The following is a 9,711-nucleotide window of genomic DNA, read 5'->3' on the forward strand; positions in this document are numbered from 1 at the left end:
CCCCCCAGTATACGCCCAGAACCATGGACCCGGTACTTGTGGTTCGGACTGTCTCCAACCAGCCATAATGTTGTGAGAGTGAAATTATGTCTAAGTCCAGCTTTGGTACATTAGAAGCAACTCTGAAACTTAACCTAAGCGTTTTTCGAAGCTACTTTTTGGCTAACTTCTTATAGGAAGGTCTAGGAGCTCTGAAAATGAACGTGCGCGTCTTTCACTCTTCCCGAGGGACTTAGAAGAATTTTGTGATATTTTTTATTAAAATGGTGTATAAGGGTATATATATATATATATATAAATATATTTTATGCACTGTATATGAGCTGGCGATTTCTAAGTCTGTGGTTCCGAGAGGGGGTAACCAGTCTCACTAATAAAGGTCAAGCCACTTGGCTGCCAGAATGCCCTGCTTCAGCACAGACCAGAAAGGCATTGTGATAAGCGTATCCCCCATATAGTCAGGGGTTAATGGGAGTCGTCCCCGTCCCCCCAGTATACGCCCAGAACCATGGACCCGGTACTTGTGGTTCGGACTGTCTCCAACCAGCCATAATGTTGTGAGAGTGAAATTATGTCTAAGTCCAGCTTTGGTACATTAGAAGCAACTCTGAAACTTAACCTAAGCGTTTTTCGAAGCTACTTTTTGGCTAACTTCTTATAGGAAGGTCTAGGAGCTCTGTAAATGAACGTGCGCGTCTTTCACTCTTCCCGAGGGACTTAGAAGAATTTTGTGATATTTTTTATTAAAATGGTGTATAAGGGTATATATAAAAATATATTTTATGCACTGTATATGAGCTGGCGATTTCTAAGTCTGTGGTTCCGAGAGGGGGTAACCAGGCTCACTAATAACGGTCAAGCCACTTGGCTGCCAGAATGCCCTGCTTCAGCACAGACCAGTAAGGCATTGTGATACGCGTATCCCCGGTATAGTCAGGGGTTAATGGGAGTCGTCCCCGTCCCCCCAGTATATGACCAGAACCATGGACCCGGTATTTGTGGTTCGGACTGTCTCCAACCAGCCATAATGTTGTGAGAGTGAAATTATGTCTAAGTCCAGCTTTGGTACATTAGAAGCAACTCTGAAACTTAACCTAAGCGTTTTTCGAAGCTACTTTTTGGCTAACTTCTTATAGGAAGGTCTAGGAGCTCTGAAAATGAACGTGCGCGTCTTTCACTCTTCCCGAGGGACTTAGAATAATTTTGTGATATTTTTTATTAAAATGGTGTATAAGGGTATATATATATATATATATATAAATATATTTTATGCACTGTATATGAGCTGGCGATTTCTAAGTCTGTGGTTCCGAGAGGGGGTAACCAGTCTCACTAATAAAGGTCAAGCCACTTGGCTGCCAGAATGCCCTGCTTCAGCACAGACCAGAAAGGCATTGTGATAAGCGTATCCCTGGTATAGTCAGGGGTTAATGGGAGTCATCCCCGTCCCCCCAGTATACGCCCAGAACCATGGACCCGGTACTTGTGGTTCGGACTGTCTCCAACCAGCCATAATGTTGTGAGAGTGAAATTATGTCTAAGACCAGCTTTGGTACATTAGAAGCAACTCTGAAACTTAACCTACTGTAAGCGTTTTTCGAAGCTACTTTTTGGCTAACTTCTTATAGGAAGGTCTAGGAGCTCTGAAAATGAACGTGCGCGTCTTTCACTCTTCCCGAGGGACTTAGAAGAATTTTGTGATATTTTTTATTAAAATGGTGTATAAGGGTTTATATATAAATATATTTTATGCACTGTATATGAGCTGGCGATTTCTAAGTCTGTGGTTCCGAGAGGGGGTAACCAGGCTCACTAATAAAGGTCAAGCCACTTGGCTGCCAGAATGCCCTGCTTCAGCACAGACCAGAAAGGCATTGTGATAAGCGTATCCCCGGTATAGTCAGGGGTTAATGGGAGTCGTCCCCGTCCCCCCAGTATACGCCCAGAACCATGGACCCGGTACTTGTGGTTCGGACTGTCTCCAACCAGCCATAATGTTGTGAGAGTGAAATTATGTCTGTCCAGCTTTGGTACATTAGAAGCAACTCTGAAACTTAACCTAAGCGTTTTTCGAAGCTACTTTTTGGCTAACTTCTTATAGGAAGGTCTAGGAGCTCTGAAAATGAACGTGCGCGTCTTTCACTCTTCCCGAGGGACTTAGAAGAATTTTGTGATATTTTTTATTAAAATGGTGTATAAGGGTATATATAAAAATATATTTTATGCACTGTATATGAGCTGGCGATTTCTAAGTCTGTGGTTCCGAGAGGGGGTAACCAGGCTCACTAATAACGGTCAAGCCACTTGGCTGCCAGAATGCCCTGCTTCAGCACAGACCAGTAAGGCATTGTGATACGCGTATCCCCGGTATAGTCAGGGGTTAATGGGAGTCGTCCCCGTCCCCCCAGTATACGCCCAGAACCATGGACCCGGTACTTGTGGTTCGGACTGTCTCCAACCAGCCATAATGTTGTGAGAGTGAAATTATGTCTAAGTCCAGCTTTGGTACATTAGAAGCAACTCTGAAACTTAACCTAAGCGTTTTTCGAAGCTACTTTTTGGCTAACTTCTTATAGGAAGGTCTAGGAGCTCTGAAAATGAACGTGCGCGTCTTTCACTCTTCCCGAGGGACTTAGAAGAATTTTGTGATATTTTTTATTAAAATGGTGTATAAGGGTATATATATAAATATATTTTATGCACTGTATATGAGCTGGCGATTTCTAAGTCTGTGGTTCCGAGAGGGGGTAACCAGGCTCACTAATAAAGGTCAAGCCACTTGGTTGCCAGAATGCCCTGCTTCAGCACAGACCAGAAAGGCATTGTGATAAGCGTATCCCCGGTATAGTCAGGGGTTAATGGGAGTCGTCCCCGTCCCCCCAGTATACGCCCAGAACCATGGACCCGGTACTTGTGGTTCGGACTGTCTCCAACCAGCCATAATGTTGTGAGAGTGAAATTATGTCTGTCCAGCTTTGGTACATTAGAAGCAACTCTGAAACTTAACCTAAGCGTTTTTCGAAGCTACTTTTTGGCTAACTTCTTATAGGAAGGTCTAGGAGCTCTGAAAATGAACGTGCGCGTCTTTCACTCTTCCCGGGCGACTTAGAAGAATTTTGTGATACTTTTTATTAAAATGGTGTATAAGGGTATATATATAAATATATTTTATGCACTGTATATGAGCTGGCGATTTCTAAGTCTGTGGTTCCGAGAGGGGGTAACCAGGCTCACTAATAAAGGTCAAGCCATTTGGCTGCCAGAATGCCCTGCTTCAGCACAGACCAGAAAGGCATTGTGATAAGCGTATCCCCGGTATAGTCAGGGGTTAATGGGAGTCGTCCCCGTCCCCCAAGTATACGCCCAGAACCATGGACCCGGTACTTGTGGTTTGGACTGTCTCCAACCAGCCATAATGTTGTGAGAGTGAAATTATGTCTAAGTCCAGCTTTGGTACATTAGAAGCAACTCTGAAACTTAACCTAAGAGTTTTTCGAAGCTACTTTTTGGCTAACTTCTTATAGGAAGGTCTAGGAGCTCTAAAAATGAACGTGCGCGTCTTTCACTCTTCCCGAGGGACTTAGAAGAATTTTGTGATATTTTTTATTAAAATGGTGTATAAGGGTATATATATAAATATATTTTATGCACTGTATATGAGCTGGCGATTTCTAAGTCTGTGGTTCCGAGAGGGGTTAACCAGGCTCACTAATAAAGGTCAAGCCACTTGGCTGCCAGAATGCCCTGCTTCAGCACAGACCAGTAAGGCATTGTGATACGCGTATCCCCGGTATAGTCAGGGGTTAATGGGAGTCCCCCCCGTCCCCCCAGTATATGCCCAGAACCATGGACCCGTTATTTGTGGTTCGGACTGTTTCCAACCAGCCATAATGTTGTGAGTGTGAAATTATTTCTAAGTCCAGCTTTGGTACATTAGAAGCAACTCTGAAACTTAACATAAGCGTTTTTAGAAGCTACATTTTGGCTAACTTCTTATAGGAAGGTCTAGGAGCTCTGAAAATGAACGTGCGCGTCTTTCACTCTTCCCGGGGGAATTAGAAGAATTTTGTGATATTTTTTATTAAAATGGTGTATAAGGGTATATATATAAATATATTTTATGCACTGTATATGAGCTGGCGATTTCTAAGTCTGTGGTTCCGAGAGGGGGTAACCAGGCTCACTAATAAATGTCAAGCCACTTGGCTGCCAGAATGCCCTGCTTCAGCACAGACCAGAAAGGCATTGTGATACGCGTATCCCCGGTATAGTCAGGGGTTAATGGGAGTCGTCCCTGTCCCCCCAGTATACGCCCAGAACCATGGACCCGGTACTTGTGGTTCGGACTGTCTCCAACCAGCCATAATGTTGTGAGAGTGAAATTATGTCTAAGTCCAGCTTTGGTACATTAGAAGCAACTCTGAAACTTAACCTAAGCGTTTTTCGAAGCTACTTTTTGGCTAACTTCTTATAGGAAGGTCTAGGAGCTCTGAAAATGAACGTGCGCGTCTTTCACTCTTCCCGGGCGACTTAGAAGAATTTTGTGATACTTTTTATTAAAATGGTGTATAAGGGTATATATATAAATATATTTTATGCACTGTATATGAGCTGGCGATTTCTAAGTCTGTGGTTCCGAGAGGGGGTAACCAGGCTCACTAATAAAGGTCAAGCCATTTGGCTGCCAGAATGCCCTGCTTCAGCACAGACCAGAAAGGCATTGTGATAAGCGTATCCCCGGTATTGTCAGGGGTTAATGGGAGTCGTCCCCGTCCCCCCAGTATACGCCCAGAACCATGGACCCGGTACTTGTGGTTCGGACTGTCTCCAACCAGCCATAATGTTGTGAGAGTGAAATTATGTCTAAGTCCAGCTTTGGTACATTAGAAGCAACTCTGAAACTTAACCTAAGCGTTTTTCGAAGCTACTTTTTGGCTAACTTCTTATAGGAAGGTCTAGGAGCTCTGAAAATGAACGTGCGCGTCTTTCATTCTTCCCGAGGGACTTAGAAGAATTTTGTGATATTTCTTATTAAAATGGTGTATAAGGGTATATATATAAATATATTTTATGCACTGTATATGAGCTGGCGATTTCTAAGTCTGTGGTTCCGAGAGGGGTTAACCAGGCTCACTAATAAAGGTCAAGCCATTTGGCTGCCAGAATGCCCTGCTTCAGCACAGACCAGAAAGGCATTGTGATAAGCATATCCCCGGTATAGTCAGGGGTTAATGGGAGTCGTCCCCGTCCCCCCAGTATACGCCCAGAACCATGGACCCGTTATTTATGGTTCGGACTCTCTCCAACCAGCCATAATGTTGTGAGTGTGAAATTATTTCTAAGTCCAGCTTTGGTAAATTAGAAGCAACTCTGAAACTTAACCTAAGCGTTTTTAGAAGCTACTTTTTGGCTAACTTCTTATAGGAAGGTCTAGGAGCTCTGAAAATGAACGTGCGCGTCTTTCACTCTTCCCGGGGGAATTAGAAGAATTTTGTGATATTTTTTATTAAAATGGTGTATAAGGGTATATATATAAATATATTTTATGCACTGTATATGAGCTGGCGATTTCTAAGTCTGTGGTTCCGAGAGGGGGTAACCAGGCTCACTAATAAAGGTCAAGCCATTTGGCTGCCAGAATGCCCTGCTTCAGCACAGACCAGAAAGGCATTGTGATAAGCGTATCCCCGGTATAGTCAGGGGTTAATGGGAGTCGACCCCGTCCCCCCAGTATACGCCCAGAACCATGGACCCGGTACTTGTGGTTCGGACTGTCTCCAACCAGCCATAATGTTGTGAGAGTGAAATTATGTCTAAGTCCAGCTTTGGTACATTAGAAGCAACTCTGAAACTTAACCTAAGCGTTTTTCGAAGCTACTTTTTGGCTAACTTCTTATAGGAAGGTCTAGGAGCTCTGAAAATAAACGTGCGCGTCTTTCACTCTTCCCGGGGGAATTAGAAGAATTTTGTGATATTTTTTATTAAAATGGTGTATAAGGGTATATATATATAAATATATTTTATGCACTGTATATGAGCTGGCGATTTCTAAGTCTGTGGTTCCGAGAGGGGGTAACCAGGCTCACTAATAAAGGTCAAGCCATTTGGCTGCCAGAATGCCCTGCTTCAGCACAGACCAGAAAGGCATTGTGATAAGCGTATCCCCGGTATAGTTAGGGGTTAATGGGAGTCGTCCCCGTCCCCCCAGTATACGCCCAGAACCATGGACCCAGTACTTGTGGTTCGAACTGTCTCCAACCAGACATAATGTTGTGAGAGTGAAATTATGTCTAAGTCCAGCTTTGGTACATTAGAAGCAACTCTGAAACTTAACCTAAGCGTTTTTCGAAGCTACTTTTTGGCTAACTTCTTATAGGAAGGTCTAGTAGCTCTGAAAATGAACGTGCGCGTCTTTCACTCTTCCCGAGGGACTTAGAAGAAATTTGTGATATTTTTTATTAAAATGGTGTATAAGGGTATATACTGTATATAAATATAATTTATGCACTGTATATGAGCTGGCGATTTCTAAGTCTGTGGTTCCGAGAGGGGGTAACCAGGCTCACTAATAAATGTCAAGCCACTTGGCTGCCAGAATGCCCTGCTTCAGCACAGACCAGAAAGGCATTGTGATACGCGTATCCCCGGTATAGTCAGGGGTTAATGGGAGTCGTCCCCGTCCCCCCAGTATACGCCCAGAACCATGGACCCGGTACTTGTGGTTCGGACTGTCTCCAACCAGCCATAATGTTGTGAGAGTGAAATTATGTCTAAGTCCAGCTTTGGTACATTAGAAGCAACTCTGAAACTTAACCTAAGCTTTTTTAGAAGCTTCTTTTTGGCTAACTTCTTATAGGAAGGTCTAGGAGCTCTGAAAATGAACGTGCGCGTCTTTCACTCTTCCCGAGGGACTTAGAAGAATTTTGTGATATTTTTTATTAAAATGGTGTATAAGGGTATATATATAAATATAATTTATGCACTGTATATGAGCTTGCGATTTCTAAGTCTGTGGTTCCGAGAGGGGGTAACCAGGCTCACTAATAAATGTCAAGCCACTTGGCTGCCAGAATGCCCTGCTTCAGCACAGACCAGAAAGGCATTGTGATACGCGTATCCCCGGTATAGTCAGGGGTTAATGGGAGTCGTCCCCGTCCCCCCAGTATACGCCCAGAACCATGGACCCGGTACTTGTGGTTCGGACTGTCTCCAACCAGCCATAATGTTGTGAGAGTGAAATTATGTCTAAGTCCAGCTTTGGTACATTAGAAGCAACTCTGAAACTTAACCTAAGCGTTTTTCGAAGCTACTTATTGGCTAACTTCTTATAGGAAGGTCTAGGAGCTCTGAAAATGAACGTGCGCGTCTTTCACTCTTCCCGGGCGACTTAGAAGAATTTTGTGATATTTTTTATTAAAATGGTGTATAAGGGTATATAAATAAATATAATTTATGCACTGTATATGAGCTGGCGATTTCTAAGGTTGTGGTTCCGAGAGGGGGTAACCAGGCTCACTAATAAAGGTCAAGCCACTTGGCTGCCAGAATGCCCTGCTTCAGCACAGACCAGAAAGGCATTGTGATAAGCGTATCCCCTGTATAGTCAGGGGTTAATGGGAGTCGTCCCCGTCCCCCCAGTATACGCCCAGAACCATGGACCCGTTATTTGTGGTTCGGACTGTCTCAAACCAGCCATAATGTTGTGAGAGTGAAATTATGTCTAAGTCCAGCTTTGGTACATTAGAAGCAACTCTGAAACTTAACCTAAGCGTTTTTCGAAGCTACTTTTTGGCTAACTTCTTATAGGAAGGTCTAGGAGCTCTGAAAATGAACGTGCGCGTCTTTCACTCTTCCCGGGGGAATTAGAAGAATTTTGTGATATTTTTTATTAAAATGGTGTATAAGGGTATATATATATAAATATATTTTATGCACTGTATATGAGCTGGCGATTTCTAAGTCTGTGGTTCCGAGAGGGGGTAACCAGGCTCACTAATAAAGGTCAAGCCATTTGGCTGCCAGAATGCCCTGCTTCAGCACAGACCAGAAAGGCATTGTGATAAGCGTATCCCCGGTATAGTCAGGGGTTAATGGGAGTCGTCCCCGTCCCCCCAGTATACGCCCAGAACCATGGACCCGGTACTTGTGGTTCGGACTGTCTCCAACCAGCCATAATGTTGTGAGAGTGAAATTATGTCTAAGTCCAGCTTTGGTACATTAGAAGCAACTCTGAAACTTAACCTAAGCGTTTTTCGAAGCTACTTTTTGGCTAACTTCTTATAGGAAGGTCTAGGAGCTCTGAAAATGAACGTGCGCGTCTTTCACTCTTCCCGAGGGACTTAGAAGAATTTTGTGATATTTTTTATTAAAATGGTGTATAAGGGTATATACTGTATATAAATATAATTTATGCACTGTATATGAGCTGGCGATTTCTAAGTCTGTGGTTCCGAGAGGGGGTAACCAGGCTCACTAATAAATGTCAAGCCACTTGGCTGCCAGAATGCCCTGCTTCAGCACAGACCAGAAAGGCATTGTGATACGCGTATCCCCGGTATAGTCAGGGGTTAATGGGAGTCGTCCCCGTCCCCCCAGTATACGCCCAGAACCATGGACCCGGTACTTGTGGTTCGGACTGTCTCCAACCAGCCATAATGTTGTGAGAGTGAAATTATGTCTAAGTCCAGCTTTGGTACATTAGAAGCAACTCTGAAACTTAACCTAAGCGTTTTTCGAAGCTACTTTTTGGCTAACTTCTTATAGGAAGGTCTAGGATCTCTGAAAATGAACGTGCGCATCTTTCACTCTTCCCGGGCGACTTAGAAGAATTTTGTGATACTTTTTATTAAAATGGTGTATAAGGGTATATATATAAATATATTTTATGCACTGTATATGAGCTGGCGATTTCTAAGTCTGTGGTTCCGAGAGGGGGTAAACAGGCTCACTAATAAAGGTAAAGCCATTTGGCTGCCAGAATGCCCTGCTTCAGCACAGACCAGAAAGGCATTGTGATAAGCGTATCCCCTGTATAGTCAGGGGTTAATGGGAGTCGTCCCCGTCCCCCCAGTATATGCCCAGAACCATGGACCCGTTATTTGTGGTTCGGACTGTCTCCAACCAGCCATAATGTTGTGAGAGTGAAATTATGTCTAAGTCCAGCTTTGGTACATTAGAAGCAACTCTGAAACTTAACCTAAGCTTTTTTAGAAGCTACTTTTTGGCTAACTTCTTATAGGAAGGTCTAGGAGCTCTGAAAATGAACGTGCGCGTCTTTCACTCTTCCCGGGCGACTTAGAAGAATTTTGTGATATTTTTTATTAAAATGGTGTATAAGGGTATATAAATAAATATAATTTATGCACTGTATATGAGCTGGCGATTTCTAAGGTTGTGGTTCCGAGAGGGGGTAACCAGGCTCACTAATAAAGGTCAAGCCACTTGGCTGCCAGAATGCCCTGCTTCAGCACAGACCAGAAAGGCATTGTGATAAGCGTATCCCCTGTATAGTCAGGGGTTAATGGGAGTCGTCCCCGTCCCCCCAGTATATGCCCAGAACCATGGACCCGTTATTTGTGGTTCGGACTGTCTCCAACCAGCCATAATGTTGTGAGAGTGAAATTATGTCTAAGTCCAGCTTTGGTACATTAGAAGCAACTCTGAAACTTAACCTAAGCGTTTTTAGAAGCTACTTTTTGGCTAACTTCTTAT

This window comes from Ascaphus truei, chromosome 1 (assembly GCF_040206685.1).
Source record: "Ascaphus truei isolate aAscTru1 chromosome 1, aAscTru1.hap1, whole genome shotgun sequence".
Classification (NCBI taxonomy): domain Eukaryota; kingdom Metazoa; phylum Chordata; class Amphibia; order Anura; family Ascaphidae; genus Ascaphus; species Ascaphus truei.